The sequence below is a fragment of the Sorex fumeus genome, unplaced genomic scaffold (assembly GCF_029834395.1).
Source record: "Sorex fumeus unplaced genomic scaffold, SorFum_2.1 ptg000183l, whole genome shotgun sequence".
Taxonomy (NCBI): domain Eukaryota; kingdom Metazoa; phylum Chordata; class Mammalia; order Eulipotyphla; family Soricidae; genus Sorex; species Sorex fumeus.
This window is the reverse complement of record NW_026606240.1, coordinates 3,477,688-3,497,235: the sequence shown is the minus strand read 5'-3', so window position 1 is coordinate 3,497,235 and position 19,548 is coordinate 3,477,688. Positions and strand designations below refer to the sequence as shown.

Below are 19,548 nucleotides of genomic sequence, written 5' to 3'. Positions count from 1 at the left end.
GGGAAAAGTCAGAGGTCTCTTTTTTGATTGTGTGACAGCACTATGGTGAAATGGATGAGGGAAATACTTGTGTGGAGTGTCAATAAAAAAAGAAATGATAATGAAGAACAGGCAATAAGACAAAAAAAGGTAATTAAAGGATTAATACTGAAATTATGGAAAAAAAAGACCCAATCATTATGTTTACGTTGACATTTTGTCACTGTATCTTGAAAATTTCTTCTCCATATTATTTCAATATCTATTACTAACAATTTCTGGCTTTTAACTCACCCATATGTAAGTTAATAATAAAACATACACTGAATTTTCCTCTAATGGAAATACAATCGTCAGATACAGATAAATTTCATACCTGTAACTCATCTTGAAGCTTACTGAACTTTTTACTAAGTGAATCTTCATTATCCTTAAGTTCTTTATTTGACCTTTGATCTTTTTTGGTTTCCAGATCTTTGTTTCTTTCAATTTCTTTCTTTCAATTTCTCCAATTCTGATTTAAAAACAAAATTGTTTTAAAATACACATGGGATACAGACAAGAAATCACCAAAGCCCAGAAGAAGAGACCAAGGAGAACTGATGCAACTGATACAACTCCCAGAGCTACACGTTAAGTTTTTAGGGAAGAACAACTACTACAAGGAACTTTCAGGTACCCACTACATAGTGTTCAGGTATATTATATTTTAAAATATGCCAATCTTAAAAAAATTATTACTTTTTTGTCTTTGCGCACTACTTGGTAGTGCTGAGGGATGATTTCTGACTGTGTCCAGGGATCACTGCTGGTGGGGCTTGGGGGTACCATATGGGATTGCTGGGGATCAAACCCAGGTCAGCTGTGTACATGGCAAGAGCCCTACACACTATAGACATATTGCTCCAGCTCCCAATATACATGCCAATATTATAAAAAACAGCCTGTAATTCTCAAAAAAAAGTGATGCATTGAGTGATATGATCATACTATTGATTGATCTAAACATTTAAGATGATATAAAGAATGGGACAGAGGTGAGACTTAGTTGAAAAATAATTCTTATTGACAGAAACACTGCAACTTAACATTGTATCTTGAAAATTTCCTCTCCAGTTGCTGGAGCGATAGCACAGCGGGCAGGGCGTTTGCCTTGCATGGGGCCAACCCGGGTTCGATTCCCAGCATCCCAATGGTACCCTGAGCACCGCCAGGAGTAATTCCTGAGTGCAGAGCCAAGAGTAATCACCTGTGCATTGCCGGGTGGGACCCCCCCCCCCAAAAGCAAATACATAAATTAATTAAATTGAATTTTAAAAAAGCCAAACTTAAAAAAAAAAGTCCAAATCTTGATTGAGGAACCCACTTCGGGGAAACCTCCCTGAGAAATTAACCCAAGATGTATAGAAAGCCCTAATGAGAGATGTTTGGTTGGCCCTGTGATATTTAAGCCAGTGAAAAAAATAAATAAATTAAAAAAAATTTTCTCTTCATATTATTTCAATATATATTAAATATTTGTAACTATATACTAACAATTTCTACCTCTTAAATCACCCACATTTAAGTTAATAATAAAACATTCACTGAATTTTTCTCTAATAGTCAAATACAGATAAAAAAATCATACCTATAACTCATTTTGAAGCTTACTGAGCTTTTGACACTTATTGTGTCTGTGTCCTCATCCTTTTTTTTAATATACAATTTTACTTAGATAAAACTATTTTAGGGGCAAAAGTGATACTACAGCAAGTAGGGTGCTTGCCTTGCATGTGGCTGACCTAGGTTCAAAAAAATTAGGGGAGAATATTTTTTAGAAACAGTACTAATACATACTATCCAGATAATTGACTTTTTGAGTTCTAAAGTTAAAACGTAATTTGATTAACTATAAAAAATGTGAATTCCATATAGGTAGAAACTTTGAGTTGTTCGTTACTGAATCCTCAATACTGGCAAATGCCGAAAACAATAGATCAAATAAATATCAGCTGTACAGATAGATACAAGAATGATGGCAAAAATAAAAAGGAAAACAAATTTTTAAACAAAAAAAAACTGAGCATAAATCATGAAACTTAGAAAAACTGTTACTTTTGACAGGATTATTTTGACAAAGCTATTATTTTTAATACTAACATTAAAAAACTAAGACTTTTTCCTCCTAAAAACACTTTTAGCCCCAATCTTAAAAAAAATCACAGGAATATTTTTCCTTTAAATTTGTTCAATTTTTGGTATTTTTTGCCAGACCTGGTGGTGCTATTTGTGGCTCTATGCATGGGGAACCATGTGTTGCCAGACTGAACTGGGGCAAGCCCCTTTAGCCATTTCCCTGACATGTAATTATTTCTTCTTGAAAATTGTCATTGCTGAATACTTATTACTTTTATAGTTTCTGGGCTGGAGCGATAGCACAGCGGGTTGGGCGTTCGCCTTACACGCGGCCAACATGGCCGACCCGAGTTCGATTCCTCCGCCCCTCTCGGAGAGCCCGGCAAGCTACCGAGAGTATTCCATATGCCAGACACAGTAACAACAAAGTCTCCAATGGAGACGTTACTGGGCCCGCTCGAGCAAATCGACGATCAACGGGAGGGCCTTTACCTTTACCTTATAGTTTCTACTTCTGCTCTTCTAGAATGACAGTGCCACAAGTCTTACTAAAGTTGTTTCTGGGGACAGGAGTGATAGTACAGGTAGGGTACTATCTATACTACCGCTGTACTAGAGGGTAGGGTGTTTGCCTGCACGCACTGACCTGGGTTTGATTCTCAGCATCCCCTATGGTTCCCTGAGCACCGCCTGTAGTAATCCTTAAGTGCAGAGCCAGGAGTAACCCCTGTGCATCACTGACTGTGACCCAAACAGTCAAAAAAAAGTTGTTTCTGGGTGCCAGAGTGGATAGGGTGCTTTCCAGGTTGACCCAGGTTGAATACCTGGTACCCCATTTAGTTTCCTCAGCTCTATCAGGAATAATTCCTGAGTGTAAAGCCAGGAGTAATCCCTAAGCATCACCAGTGTAGCTGAACTCCTACCCCCTGAAAAAAAAGTGACATTAAAATGACACAAATCTTCAAATATGATTCCCTTAATTAAGGGCACATAAAGAAGTTAAAACAAAAGAATTACAACAAATCGTATACAAGATTTGCTGTGCCTCATTCCATTGACACCAGACTGCCAGGATGCTAATAAAACAGAATTCCTTTAAGGATTATTAAAGAAGTCTTAATTTTATGTAATTCATTTCCTTCATAAGCATGATTTACAAACAGATTCATACTATGTTACTAATCATAAATTTATTCAAAGACACTCCTTTATTTTTTAAATTATTTTTTGGTGCAAGGCAAATGCTCTACCCGCTGTGCTATCACTCCAGGGCTGGAGCAATAGCACAGCGGGTAGGGCGTTCGCCTTACAAGCGGCCAACATGGCCAACCCGAGTTCGATTCCTCTGCCCCTCTCGGAGAGCCCGGCAAGCTACCGAGAGTATTCGATATGCCAGACACAGTAACAACCAAGTCTCCAATGGAGACGTTACTGGGCCCGCTCGAGCAAATCGACGATCAATGGGAGGGCCTTTACCTTTACCTTTTATTTTTTGGTACTGGGGCCACACACCAAAATTGGGATTTACTCCTGACTCTGTGATCAGAAAGCACTACTTGCGAAGTTTGAGGAACATATAGAATGCTGAGGATTGAACCGGAGTCAGCTGCATGCAAAACAAATGCCCTCCCCACTCTGGCCCCCGAACCCTTTCTTTATCTTTACATTTCACACTCAATTAGAAGCACAGACTTTATATTTCACTTCAAATTAATAAAGTGGCAATACTAACTAATGACCATCACCTAAAATTTTATTTATTTATTTATTTAGCTTTTTGGGTCACGCCCGGCGATGCTCAGGGCTTACTCCTGGCTCTGCACTCAGGAATTACTCCTGGCAGTGCTCAGGGGACCATATGGGATGCTGGGAATCGAACCCGGGTCGGTGGTGCATGACAAACGCCCTGCCTGCTGTGCTATAGCTCCAGCCCCACCTATAATTTTAAATGTAGGGTCAGTAAAGGGGGAAAAAAGATAATGTTATTGCCTCCAAATAACATATCACAAAACAATTCAGAAATATGCAACAAATCAAACAACTTCAATACATTTAAGAGGTAGATATCTTGGGCTGGAGACATAGTATAGAAGGTAAGGTGCTCTGCCTTGTAAGAAGCTGACAAGGATTTGATCTCCAGCATGGAAGATAGTCTTCTAGTATCACCAGGAGTGAGTCAGGAGCACACCAGGGTGTGGCCCAAAAACAAAAACAAAAGTGAAAAAGAAAAAGAGATAGCTATCCCTATGTGTTATCACAGTAGAATAAATGACTGTCAAATGGACAATCAATTATTTACCATCAGAAAGAGAATCACTTAGAACAATAATGTTCTGGAATACTTTCAAGGAGGAAAGGTTTAGAGAATAAATGTTCTTGAGAGAACATATGAGAATAAGTGGTAAGTGGAAAGAAGAACATCACACACTAGAGACAAAAATGTCACATAAACGTCAGGCAAAACAATGGATGAGAAATATTTCGTGATAGTTTGCACTTATTTCCTATCTGTATACCAGTTACATTTAAGACAGTACAGGACAGGAAAGACAGAACAGGGGTTAATGTGCTTGCTTCGCATGTGGCTAATTCTGATTTGGTCCCCGGTACCTCATATAGTCCCGGAAGTCCCTCCAGGAGGGATTCCTGAGCACAGTCAGGTGTAAGTCCTGAGCACAGCCACGGATGGCTCCCAAGATTTTTTTTTCTTTAAAAACAAAACAAAACTATAACGGATTAGGGAGGACCATAATCCAACAGGCAATGTCCTTTTAAGAAGGGGTAGGGCCATGGCCCAGTGGTGCCCAGGGCTATTGCTGGCTATGCGCACAGGAGCTCACCTGGGGGTGTTCAGGGGATCATTGTGGTGCTGGGGATTGGACCAGGATTGGCCAGATGCTATGCAAGTGCCTTAACCCCTATACTCTCTCTCTCTCTGGCTCCTTAAAAGAAGAAAATTTGGGAATAAATATATATTTTTAGTGAAGCAAGATAGTTTTTATTTTTTTGGCTTTTTGGGTCACACCAGCAATGCTCAGGGGATCGATAATGGGACCATATGGGATCAAACCCAGGTTGGCTGCGTGCAAGGCAAATGTACGCTTCACTGTGCTATCCCTCTGGCCCTACAAGGTGATTTTTACTGAACAAAACTTACTTAGAACAAAGGAGAAATATTTCCTCTCCAGAGTGAGTGGGGGAAAAAAAAAAACTAAGACGCACTGACACAAGCAAGCAAGATGTGTACATATTCAAGGGAGAATATGGGCTTGAAGGAGAAAGGATAAATGCATTTTATTATTGGAATCAGGGATTTGTTTCTGACCTCTGCATACTTTCTCATACTGTTGAATAGCTTCTTCTGCTTTTTGGTTATTTAACTGCTCCTGAAAAATGAAGCAACATGAATTAAATTAATATATAACTTAAAACACACAGAAATACTTAACAATGGGACTTTCACTTTGGTAAAAAGGGAGAATGGGAAGTGTAATGGGAAGAAACCCGTTATACTTTATGGATAGGAGACAACTCAGGGCTGAGCATATGCTTTGCATGCAGGAGGTCCACACCACCCTGATACCACATAGGGGATTGCCAGTGATCAAACCAGGTTTGGCCGCATTCAAGCCAAGTGCCCTAATGCTATACTACTATTGCAGCCCACAAGACAGTTTTTATTGAAACTTATTTAGAAAGATGTGAGGGGAGGAAAAGCGGTGTGTTTTTAGAATAGAGCTTCCCCAGATGGGAAACAAGGAAGCAAAGAGGCAGAGATGTGTTTCAGGGCGAACACGGTCTTGAAGAGCAAGCCAACAGAATCTTTTCAAGCCATTCTTTTTTTTTTTTTAACTCTTTTTTTTTAATTTATTTATTTTTTTACAGTTGTAGATTTACAATTTTTTTTGTGCTTGGGTTTCAATTATACAATGATCAGATACCCATCCCTCCACCAGTGCCCGTTTTTCACCACCATGGATAATATCCCTCCCACCCCCATCCCCCCATCCCCCCTGCCTCTGTGGCAGGGCAATCCCCTGTGTTCTCTCTCTCCGTTTGGGTGTTGTGGTCTGCAAAAGAGGCATTGAGTGGCAAACAAGCCATTCTTAAAAGCAAAATTTACCGTAAGTTGCTGAATGGTTCGCTGTTTCATATCTATTTCCTGGGAACCCTGGTTTTTCTTTTTCTCCAGATCATTAATTTTAACCCTCATTAATTTCTCTTCATCACGCATTACAGATACCTAGAAAGTAAGATTTATAAGAGATTAAATATTTTTATTATGAACAAAAATATTCATTATAAAAATTAATAAACGCAACAAGTAGAACTTTTGCGGTAGGTTTTTTCCCTCTTGGGGTACACCCTGCTCAGGGCTTACTCCTGGCTCTGTGCTGAGCAATCAATCCTGGCAGGCTCTGGAGGCCCTATGGGATGCCAGAGATCAAATCCAGACTGGCCACATACAAAGCAAATGCCCTTCCCACTGTACTCTCTGTACAGCCCTGGCAACAAGTACTTTTATTTTTATATTGGCTTCCTCTACTGTTTTATCTAGATTGTCATCAGTTAGTTCAGTTTCCATACTTGGCTTTTCTTCATTTTTTTCTAGATCTTCAACCAAATCTTCATCTTCCAAGTATTAAATGTAAAAAGATCCACTATTGCATGGGAAAGTAACCTAGAAGATCTCATGCAATAGTGGATCTTTTTACATTTAATACTTTATTTTCTGAATTATTAATGTCTAGTGATACATCTTGAGAAGATCTGATAGATCCAAAATATTTCTCTTGAGAGGAATTTAAAGACTCTGGAACACAAACCTGTCAAAAATTCAAAGGTGATTTTTAATAAATGGAAAGAATTGTCCACTAATAATTAAAAATTTTAAGTAAAATGACAAGTTGATTGCCTTAAAAAAACCCACAGAACACATAAGGATCAACCCTTGAGAAGGGCAACTAAAAAAACCGTGAACTACACATGCAAAGTTATGCTCAGAAATATGTACTTTCTTCAGTTAAGTTCTCATCCTAACAGGACCTCCTAATTTATTACTAATGAACCAGAGAGATGGCTAAGTTGAAAATTAGTGTAAGAATATCCATCAATGGTCCCCTGCAGGTATTGCATTTTCCTTGCACGCATCTGTCCCGGGTTCGATTCCCAGCATCCCATATGCTCCCCCAAGCACCGCCAGTTGTAATTCCTGAGTGCAAAGCCAGGAATGACCCCTGAGCATTGCTGGGTGTGACCCAAAAAGCAAAACAAACAACAACAACAAAAATTTCAATAATTTCCTAGGTTTACAATTAAAAGAACAATTTCTTTTTTTTTTACCTACACAAAGAAAAACACAATGATATTCTATTAAGTTCTATGGAAACTTGAATATATTTACCTTTTGTGCAATGACTCAGAACTTCAACACATTGAGTGTTTAATCATAGGCAAAACAGCACTGACTGATGTTGACAATCATAGATATTTTCCCTTTACCATTAAAAAAGCTTTGAAAATAGTGAGTCAGTTTACTTTCCCTAAAAGGCACATGTTGAAACCTATGAAAAAAAAGTTTCACAAGAACTTTAAGTTAAAACAAATCAAGTGAGGGGCCGGAGTGATGGTACAGCAGGTAGGGCGTTTGCCTTGCATGCAGCCGACCTGGGTTCAACCCCCGGCATCCCATATGGTCCCCTAAAGCACCACCAGGAGTAATTCCTGACTGTAGAGCCAGGAGTAACCCCTGTGCATTGCCAGGGGTCACACACACACACACACACACACACACACACACACACACACACCCCAAAACATACTCTAGCGAAGTCAAGATTCTAATAAATTTTACAGGGAAGTAATTAATCTATTATAGATTTAAATTCTAGACTAGAAATTAGTTAGTCGTGTAATAATAATTTTTTGCTTACTTATATTTTTAAAAAACTACCACCACAATTAACCCACTAGGCAGAATGTTAAAAAAAAAACCTAACTGGGTTGTGTTCAGCAATGTAGAGCAATTTTATATATATATATATAATACATATCATTAAACACTTAGAAACAGGCCAGAGAGGTGGCTCAGGGGCCTAGAGCTCATGCCTTGTGGGCAGAACAGATTAAATCACTTGCACTATATGGTTCCCTGAGCACAAGACTGGTGTAATCCTCAAGCACAGCTGAGTGTAGTCCGAAAACTAGTGATGAAGACTAATTCATAATTTACTCAACCTAAAATGCTTAGGCAGAAATCAGTCAATCTAGAGCATAATTATAATGAACAAACCAGCATCATGAAAAGCTTATTAGCTACTGACATATTTTCTATGAAAACCTTTATTTACTTGGCAAATCACTAACATTGAGACTGTGTTCCTTTCTTCTTCTCCTTTTTTTTTTTTTTGATTTTGGGCCATACCCATTGATTCTCAGGTTACTCCTGGCTCTATGCTCAGGAATCACCCCTATTGGTGCTAGGGGATACGCGATGTGGAGGATCAACCAGGTTGACTGCGTGAAAGGCAAGTGCCCAACTAGCTGTACATCTCTCTGGCTCTTGTGTTTTATTTCTATCATTAAAAAAAAGCAATCATAAGCCATTGTCATTACATAAAAAAAAAGGTTAAGAAAAAATACTTTCTGGGTTGGGGAGATAGCTCAAAGGGATAATGAATGTTCTGCATGTCCGGGCCCCAGTTTCCATATACTACTTGGTTCCGAGTAGTGCTTGAAGCTGGCAATGCTGGAAGTAGTCTCCAGCACTACCAGGTGTGACCCCCCATGTGAGCCCTCCACAAAGGAAAAAGAACTTCTTAAAAGCTTAAGTATTTTAATACTAAATATGCTAGTAACACTTATAACACTTACTTTGACTTTTCACTATTTTTCAAAACATTAATACACTTTCCCAGAGCCAGTAAAGAAGTGTTGATGTTCCCAGTTTCTCTTAACCTTTCACCTTCATTTTGTGTCTTCATGCTTCTTTTTGAACCAGCAAGATCACACAATGACAGTCTGAGTGAACCAAAAAGAAAGAAAAAATAACAAAAATAACTTTAAAGGCTTTTCAAACAGAACAACTCAAAATAATAAGAATTTAAAGTATGACCAACTTACTCACTGACTTGTGTTACATGAGGCATCTCAGAATCTTTGATCTGCAATATTCGTATAGTAAATATGCTGTGACTAAAAGAAAGATCAAATGTTATCTTTTATTAGTAATTTTGGCATTAAAATATTCTAGGAGGCAATTAACTAAATAAGAAATCTATTTATGTCCTGATACAAGTCATGGTTCCAGTAGTATATTTTCTAACTAGCTGCCAGAGAGCTCACTTCAGTACTTGGGTGTCACCTATAACATCCACCCGTATAAAATGAAATCTTTCATTTCACTTAGCCCATGTGCCTTAAACTGAGTAACAATAAAATCTCAATTTGCTTGCAAAAGATCATACTCTTAGTTTAAATGGTATTTATTATACACAGTTCTCTTAGAATTATGCCATTTGACCTATATATATATATATGCTTGTCTGGATTATATATCCTCACGATGTACTGAGAAAAGAAGGACAGGATTATTTACATTTTAAGAGAAATCTGTTTGAAGTATCTCATTGCTGAAACTTGTTTTAACTTTGTCTCACATTCTAACTCCTTCCCTCTTTCCTTAACCTCAAGATCTGGGCAAATCCAGGTTGCAGAAAAGCTATGCTCATGGGATAACTGCAAAAAAAAATTCACCAATACTTGCAACTCTGAAAGGAATAAGCTTAGATATTAACATAAAGAAAAGCACCTTGGAGACAAATTAGTAAATCCAAGAATAAATGTTCCTGATAAGTTTTATTTTTAGAGTGCACTTCATGTTACAGTATTCTGCACATCTGTGAAAAAACTTAACAGCAGATAACCTCCTACTTACTTTAATCTTAATTAGTTTTATTTAAATTAGCATAGAATAGTCTAGGTGTTTTGGGTTTATGCCAAAGGATGCCTTCTTTACATTCTACTTGAAGCACTGTTCAGTTTAGTAAAGGCAACACTCCGATTCTTTATTCCTAGTTTTAAAAGTTTGTATGCTTCTTTGGAATCACACACTTGAATCCAATGTAGATCTTGATAAAATAAAGAAGGTACAGATCAAAAAAAACACACACACAGCATTTGTCATATAACATAAAGTCATATAAATATATGCCCTAGAGGTAGAATCAACTCAGCTTTTCACTATTTTATTAGAAGGTATAGAAAAGGAAGACATAATGTCACAGACATCAAGTCAAAGTTTTTTTTTTTTAATTTTTATTAGTGAGACATCATGAGGTACAGTTGTAGACTTACAAACTTTTGTGCTTGGGTTTCAATTAAACAATGATCAAATACCCATCCCTCCACCAGGGCCCATTTCCCACCACCATGGATCCCAGTATCCCTCCCACCCCCCATCCCCTCCATCCCACCCTGCCTCTGTGGCAGGGCATTTCCTTTTGTTCTCTCTCTCCTATTGGGTGTTGTGGTTTGCAAAAGAAGCAATGGGTGACAAAGTTAAAGTTCTTAAATAGTCTGACAAACAGAAAATCTTTTCCTTAGAAGTAGAATCCAGAACATAAAAGAAAAATACAGTACAGCTTAAGCCTATAGCGGTGAGACAATGCAGATTCAAATTAGGCAGTCATAAAACAAAATTTACTCAGTCATAATCAGTATTATGTAAAATTAAGTTAAAAAATGTGGGGCTGGAGAGACAGCTGATGTGACAAAGAGCACAGGCTTTAAGCTCTAGCACCGCCTGGTCCTTCAAGCACTGCAGAGTGACTCCTGAGCACTAGGCTGGGAGCAGTCCTTGAGCACTGCCCAGTATTGCCCCCAAATCAAAATTATTATATTACTACAAAGGTTATACTTTATCGTAAATAAAATCTGAGGCATAAATATACATGCATGTATTAGTGTGCATATTTATATAGATATATAGGTACTAAGTCATGACAGTATTGATACGTAGGTATTGACGCTGTGAGTAGGATTTTCTATCACCTCTCCTTCTCTCCCTCTTTCTAAGATCCAAATCCAGGGCCTCACTATCAAAACATGCACTCGACCACTGCTTTGAAAACAGGTCACTTTATTTTTCTTTTTGTTTTTGGGCCATACCAGAGATGCTGAGGGCCTACTCCTGGCTCTGTGCTGGAGTAGGTGGGTGCTGTCCTCCCGGTGGGTGCTGGGACCACATGGGGCTCCTAGAATTGAACCCAGGTGGGCTGCATGCAAGGCAACCTACTATACTATCATTTTGGCCCCTATCTAAGCATTTAAAATGGCCTGTTCAGGGGCTGGAGCAGGTTGGGAGAATAGCATTTCGATAGTTGTCAATTTGGACACTGTTATAGGGCAGAATAATATGAAAACTCACAGCTTTTCCCACTTGTGAATCCAATTAGGGATATTTGGCAACGCTATGGCAACACTCAAGTAGAGCCCTTTATATTCAAGTTTAATTAACATACTTCCTAAACACAATCTTTTTATCTTGAATTTTAAAAGAATAAAATAATTTCAATTTCTGGTTTGATTTTTTTTGAGGGGGATCATTATGATCGGGGTTACTAATGCGCTGCACTCAGGAATAACTATTGGCAGTGCTTGGGGGACCATATGGGGATGTCAGGGATCAAACTCAGGTTAGCTGCATGCAAGGAAAATTCCTTACCCACTGTACTATTGATCTATTCCTTGGTTTGATTTCTTATAGCTTTAACAAAATCTAGAAAGGAACTTTGAATCAATCAATAAAATAAAAAGTACTCATTACTATACCTTTTATAAAAGAATAGCCCTTTACATCCTGAGAAAGGCGTAGCATATTTCTCTTTAGGAGCTTAGAAGATACAGGAACAAACTAGTCATAAATACATTCATTGTAAATCTCAAAGAAAGAAATCCAAATAGAAAACTTTGTGCTATCATCCATGTTCAAGCAGGACTGTTCACAATCTTTCATAAATTCTTCAAACTCTGAAGTACTCAAAGAGTTCATCGAACTCCCTACAAAAATTTTTAAAAAGGATAATCACAACAATTCAGCAACTCATTAAAAACAAGATAACAGGATAGAACAAGCCTCCTAGACTTGAAAACTTAATCATTTAACAGCAGCTCATAGATTTCAGATGAAACAGATATCTGTTTGTCAACTAAAGTTTGGCTTATCTTTCTTTTCCTTTTGGAAATATTCTAATGAACCAAACTGAAACCAAAGTCAAAGGACAAAGAAAAAAAATTGTCTTGTGAATTTAAGATATTTGAACTAGTAAAGGGCTATTTATGCTCTAAATAAAACTTTAGATTGACATTTCATACTAAGTATCATTTTCTAGATTTGTACTGTCACTAAAGAAATTAAATCAATAGGAATGATTAAAATTTAAAAGCTTTTCATGTATTTCTTCAGCAATACACATTTTAAAGATTAGTGAAAAAGGACACCTTACCATGAAGAGCATCATAACTGTCATGATGCATAGCAGCCTGAAAATATAAGATTAAAAAAACTTTAAAACCATGTTAAGATAGTTGATCTATTAAATTTTCCAGCCAATTAAAAAAGTACATTCTCAGGCCAGAGAAACAATATAGGGGTTACAGAATGTACTTTGCGTTCTGCCAACACTGGTTCTAATTCTGGGCACCAAATAGGGTCTCCTGAGTATTGCTAGGAGTTACTCTTGCACACAGAGCCTTGGAAAGTCCTTGAACACTGCAGGCTGTGGCCCAAGTCACTCCCAACCCCTCATAAAGGGAAAGCTGGAGAGACAGTACAGGAGATATGGCCAAAGCATCTCCTACTCCTCCCCCCCTCAAAAAAAGGGGGGGCTGGAGAGATAGGACAGGACTAGGCACTTAGCCTTCCATACTGTTGCAGCAAAAAGTACTAAATTACTGGTTTGAATTCTTGATACTATGTGTGGTTCCCTGAGTAACACTTCTTAGCAGAGCCCAGAATAGCCTCTGAGTTACAATGGCTATGATCCCCACCCCCTAGAAAAGGGGTCCAGGGATAGTGCATTGGGTAAGGTGCCTGCCTTGCATGCAATTATTGGCACCCCATATGGTTCTGAGTGATCCCAGGAGTAAGCCCTGACTGCAGTTGGTAAAGGCCAGAAAACAAAGCAAAACAAAACTAAAAACCACCCAAAAATACAAACAAAAAAAGAAAATCTCTATCAATCCCAAGGCAAGTGTCCAACCCACTGTACTATCTATCGCCCTGGCCCTATAGAAAATATTCTGTTAAAGACTTTTACAAAACTAGACACACGGGGGCCGGAGAGGCAGTAGAGCAGAGAGAGCACATGCCTTGTATATAGCCAACATGGGTTTGACTCCAAACATTTTATATGGTCCCCAGAACACCTCCAGGAGTAACTCCTAAGTGCAGAATCAGGTGTAACCCTTAAGCATCACTGGGTATGACCCCCCCAACCAAAAAAAAAAAACCAAAATAAAACACAAAAATACATACAAAAACTTTTTTGTAAGTTCTTTCTGTATACTATGAATAGTTTCTAGTCTGGTAACTTTGTTCTTTAGGAAGAGAAATGTTCACTTTATATTTTACACATACAAATTACTTCTACAATTAAGAAGTAATTTTAAGGGCACCAGAGCGATAGTACAGTGGGTAGGATGTTTGCTTTGTATATAACTGACCTGGGTTTGATCCCCAGCATCCCATATGGTCCTCTGACCACTACCAGGAGTAATTCCTGAATGCAGAACCAGAAGTAAACCCTGAGCATGAATGGGTGTAGTCCAAAAACCAAACCAAACAACAAAACCTGCCCCCCCCCCAATAGCCCCGATTACCATCATACATTCCACTATAGGCTAAAACAAATGATGGAACTTTAAAAAGGCTATAGTGTGTATATTATATACTAAGACAACTCCAAACCTCTTTAATTTGCCGAAGCAATGCACTTTTGCTAGTAACTTCTTCTTTCTCTTGATCTGGTGACAATTGTAAATATTCTCTGGCTCTATGTGGTTTAAGATTCATTTTCGTATATAGTCTTGCCCGAAGAGTGTCAAATAGTACATTCAAAGTCCGAGGCAGGATGCCAACATTCTCTTTCGTGCCTGTGGAAAGAATTTTTGTCTTGTTTTCTCTCAGAGTACTGTGAAGGAAAAGAATTTCTGCACTATTGGGGTTCCTTTTATGTCACCAATAGGCACGGTAGCACTGTCCTTCCGTTGTTCATCAATTTGCTCGAGTGGGCCCAGTAATGTCTCCATTGTGAGACTTGTTACTGTGTTTGGCATATCGAATACATCACAGGTAGCTTGCCGGGCTTTGCCCTGTGGGCGAGATACTCTCAGTAGCTTGCTGAGCTCTCCGAGAGGGGCAGAGGAATCAAACCCAGCTTTGCCGGGCCGGTTGCGCACAAGGCAAATGCCTTACCGCTGTGCTATCGCTCCAGTCCAATAGCCAAAAAAACAAAAACAAAAACAAAAAACAAAAAAAACAAAACCCTACAGCAAAAGCAAGGAGTTAAAGGATTACTAATTTTTCTTTCACTCTGGTCTCTGTTGTACAAACAACACTTTTAAAACTATTATTCTGATACGAAACCTGAAATTTTACATTCAGAGCAAGACTTAAAAAGTGCAACCACTCATAATTATAAAATATAAAATGTTTTTGCTTCTTTGCTCTGCTTAATTCACTATGTTGTATCAATCCTTTTACTGGTTTCTGTTTTTGATTTTTTTTCTGGTTTGGAAGTGTTTACCCGCTGCATAACACAGCAAGTAGGGTGTTTGCCTTGCACACTGCAGACCTGGGTTCGATTTCTCCTCCCCTCTCAGAGAGCTCGGCAAGCTACCGAGGGTATCTCGACCGCATGGCAAAGCCTGGCAAGCTACCTGTGACGTATTCGATATGCCAAAAACAGTACCAACAAGTCTCACAATTTGTTGTGAGATGTTACTGGTGCCCGCTGGAGCAAATCAACGAACAACGGGAGGACAGTGTGACAGTGCTTGGAGGTGTTTAGGGTTTACTTCTGACACTGTGCTCAAGGATTACTCCTGGTGGTATTTAGAGGGATTTTATGTAGCGCTGAACTTCAAGTACTGTAAATCAAGTGTCTTACTGGCGTTACTACCTCTCTAGTTCCCTATTTTTAGTATTATCTACGTCTCTTTTTGGTTTTTTTTCAGGGCACACCCAGTCCTGACTTTGTTCTAAGAGATCATTCCTGGAGGTGCTCAAGAGATACAATCAGAGTCAGCTAAATGCTAGATAAGCAAGCACCTTATCTCTCTTCAACTCCCCTCATCATCAAACTCTTTCATATAGGTAGTTGTACTAATTAAAAAAAAATCAAACTGGGGGCTGGAGCAACAGTACAGCGGGCAGGGCATTCGCCTTGCATGTGGCTGACCCAGGTTCGATTCCCAGCATCCCATATGGTCCCCTGAGCACCACCAGGAGTGATTCCTGAGTGCAAATCCAGGAGTAACCCCTGAGCATTGCTGGGTGTGAACCCCCCCCCCAAAAAAAAAACCCCAAAACCCAAACGGAATTAAAAGTCACTAGCAATACATATTCAATATACTTAAAAATGGAATATACTAGATAGTGAAAATATAATTATTAACAAGTATATAAAAATCTGTATTGGTTCTTCTTTATTCTTTCCTGAATAAATAAAACAATTACCCTGAAAAGTATATGTTTTTCCAGAATTTGTTAGCCCATAAGTAAAAATCAGCCGACTTTCTCCTTTCAAGAGGTCTTTTATTTGCTGCAGAGTACAATCTCGGAAGAATTCCTTCTGTGTAGTTTCTGGGCCAAAAACCTAAAAAATTTTTAAAAAGAAGACCTTTAAAGAAAATTTCAGGACTCACAAATGAATCTTAGAAAAGAGCAGCATGCTGCAGAGATAGATATCTCCCCACCACTCACCAGGCTGATTCCACTGGGTACATAGGAGGGGGGCAGGTGTGTCCATGTGCCTGCCCCAGATGAACCCTAGCAGCCTCAAACCTCCAGAACCTAATCCCCGCCATGCTCACAGCTGACCTTCACAGGTTCTTCCCTAGGGAGCTCCCTTTGCATGAGAATGAATCTGCTAATACCCAGGAATGCAGGAACTGTGACTGAAACCCCAGGCTTCATGAAGTCAGGAATGGTCAACCCTCCCCCCCCATATCCCTGCCCTTCTGGTTTCCTGGAAGGCACCACAGAGATGCCTCTGAATCCCAAATATTTAAAATTTTAGAATTCTAGGAGCACGAGGCCACTTTCGTGGCCATGCAACATCTCATACTATTCACAACAAGCAATACAAAATAAATTAAATTTAGCATCTGCCTGTGTGGCAGGCTTGAGTATTAGTGGGAAAATTCAAATAATGGGGGTGAGATTGGAGTTGAAATACTAAATGTCATCAATTATTGTGAATAGCTTTATGAAGATAAAAAATTTAAAAATTTAAAAAATAAAGAAAAATTTAATAGTTACTATTAACAATGGATTCCTCCCTATCCGTCACTCATACTTCAAAAATTAAAATAATTTGTTTTAGAAGATTCATTCTTAATATAGTACCGTATCCCTAACTCTTACAAATATACTTGATAAAATTGTTTAAGGACCACACACTGATTTGTTCACTACCATTATACATGTATTAAATTTGGCATTTGAGTCCTAGACTTGAGAAAAAAAGTACCGGTGCTTAAGATCTAAGTTCCACAACCACATAATACACACACACACACAGAGCAGTCTATATACACAATTTTGTAATAAATCTGCCAAAGTTTCCCTCTATTAAAAGAAGACTTTTCAAGTTCACCTTTTCCAGTGTACCTACCTTAGAGAAACCGAATTTCTGTGCCATCTGCGTAGAACTTTTCTCACTTAACCTACCAGGGATGCTTTGAGGATCTTTCAGCATAATAGTCTGGGAGTCTAAACTATAAACACAACCCTAAATAGAACACATCACGTAAAATTAAACATAACAAATAAATGAAAATAATGGTATTTTGTCCATTCAATACAAAAAGTAAAAGAAAAAACCCCAAGCAAACTCAACACAAACCTGAGTCTCATGTTCTTTTTCTTTTTTTTTCCCTTTATTTTATTTTATTTTTTTTAAAGTTGTAGATTTACAATTTTTTGTGCTTTGGTTTCAATTATACAATGATCAGATACCCATCCCTCCACCAGTGCCCATTTTCCACCACCATGGATAATATCCCTCCCACCCCCATCCCCCCATCCCCCCTGTCTCTGTGGCAGGGCAATCCCCTGTGTTCTCTCTCTCCTTTTGGGTGTTGTGGTCTGCAAAAGAGGCATTGAGTGGCAAACATGTTCAGTCCATAGTCTACTTTTGACATGCATCTCCCCTCCTGGGAGGATCCTCCAAACATCCTTTATTTGGTGCTCCCTTCTCTATCTGAACAGCCCTTTCCTCTAGGATACCCGGCTGGCCTCTAAGTTATGGAGTAATCCTCCTGGTGCTGATCTCAGCTATTCTTGGGTATTAATCTCATACTTTGTTACTTTATATCCCCCAGATGAATGCAATCTTTCTATGTCTATCCCTCTCTTTCTGACTCATTTCGCTTAGCATTATACTTTCCATATTGTACCACTTGTATGTAAATTTCATGACTTCATCTTTTCTAAGAGCTACATAGTACTCCATTGTGTAGATGTACCAAAGTTTCTTTAACCAGTCCGAATGGCAAAAAAACACATGAGAAAATGCTCTACATCATTAATCATCAGGGAGATGCAGATCAAAACCACAATGAGATACCATCTCACACCTCAGAGACTGGCCCACATTCAAAAGAACAAAAGCAACCGATGCTGGCGTGGATGTGGCGAGAAACGGACACTCCTTCACTGTTGGTGGGAATGTCCACTGGTTCAGCCCTTCTGGAAAACAGTATGGACGATTCTCAAAAAATTAGAAATTGAGCTCCCATTTGACCCAGCAATACCACTCCTGGGAATATATCCCAGAGAGGCAAAAATGTATAGTCGAAGTGACATCTGCACTTGTTTGTTCATTGCAGCACTCTTTACAATAGCCAGAAACTGGAAGAAATCATGTTCTTTTTCTGATTGTGTGAATGGTCTCACTCGAAGATAAACTTGGAGATAATCTATGGGTTCCAAACTGCTTGTCTTAAAAAAAAAGGGAGCAAGATAACTTTATTTTAAAGATACAAAATAGGGCTTTTCATAGGTCATCTTTCTTTAAAGTGGGCTGTAAAGACATTATAGAGGGATAAGGCACTTGCCTGCATGTGACTAACCCTTTTTCAATCTCTGGCACCACAATCCCATATTCCTAATTTGGAAAATGAATGGGTGGGGAAGGAGTAGAAGTGGGTAGTAAGAGACACTCATAACAGGATCTATAAAAAGTGACTAGATCTATTAAGTGGAACACCTTTTCCTCCCCAGATGTCTAAAGATACACCACCTGATGTATCTGTTGAATGTAATCAATTATTGTGAATAGGTTTATGAAGATAAAATTTAAAAATTTAAAAAATAAAAAAATTTATAGTTACTATTAACAATGAACACATCAACAGGACTGTAAATCATGGTATCTCAATTGGGAGTAAACCATGAAAAAGTTACTAAAATGGAAGGTTGCCTCAAATCTACAGATTTTTTACTGTTATTTTTTGGGGAACGGTGGTGCTCAGGGGCTACATTCTGGTTTGTAGTCTGGTGGTGCTTTGTGACCATGTCAGACCAGAGTTTAATCCAATTTTCCTGCATGCAAACGATGCATTCAGTCTGCTGAGCTACCTCTCCGACCCAAAATCCAGCCAGAAAAGCTCTATTCTAGATCTACCATATTTCCATGCAGACACACATTTCCACTCAATTAAGATACTCAAAACAGTGCTTTTCTTGTACTCACCTCATTGTTCGAAGCAACTAAGGAAAATTTATGTGAGAGATCAAGCTTAATGGCATCAAAATTTATTTCTGAAGGTCTTACCTCTGGGTCAGCACTAATAACATCAGATAGTCCAGGCAATTCATCTTGATTTAAATTGGACGCCATCCTGCAAGAGTAACAACCGTGTTAGTCGACTTTATTTATTTTTTGGTCACACCTGGCGATGCTCAGGGGTTACTCCTGGCTCTGCACTTAGGAATTACTCCTGAGTGCAGAGCCAGGAGTGCTTGGGGAACCATATGGGATGCTGGGAAATGAACCTGGGTCCGGCTGTGTGCAAAGCAAACGCCCTACCCACTATACTATCACTCCAGTCCCTTGTTGGACAACTTTAAACCAACATGTATGCCACAATAATTTTGAAAGTCTGACTTGAGCAACCACTGCAAATGATATTCTAATGACATGCTGAACATTGGTGTGTTTTCGG

General features: G+C 38.7%; 1 pseudogene; it reads right to left on the bottom strand.

Annotated features, from left to right (window-relative positions):
- Window positions 1-19,223, bottom strand: part of LOC130017224 (kinesin-like protein KIF20B) — a 28,271-nt pseudogene extending 9,048 nt beyond the window's left edge.
- Between the last annotated feature and the right edge of the window lie 325 nt (window positions 19,224-19,548).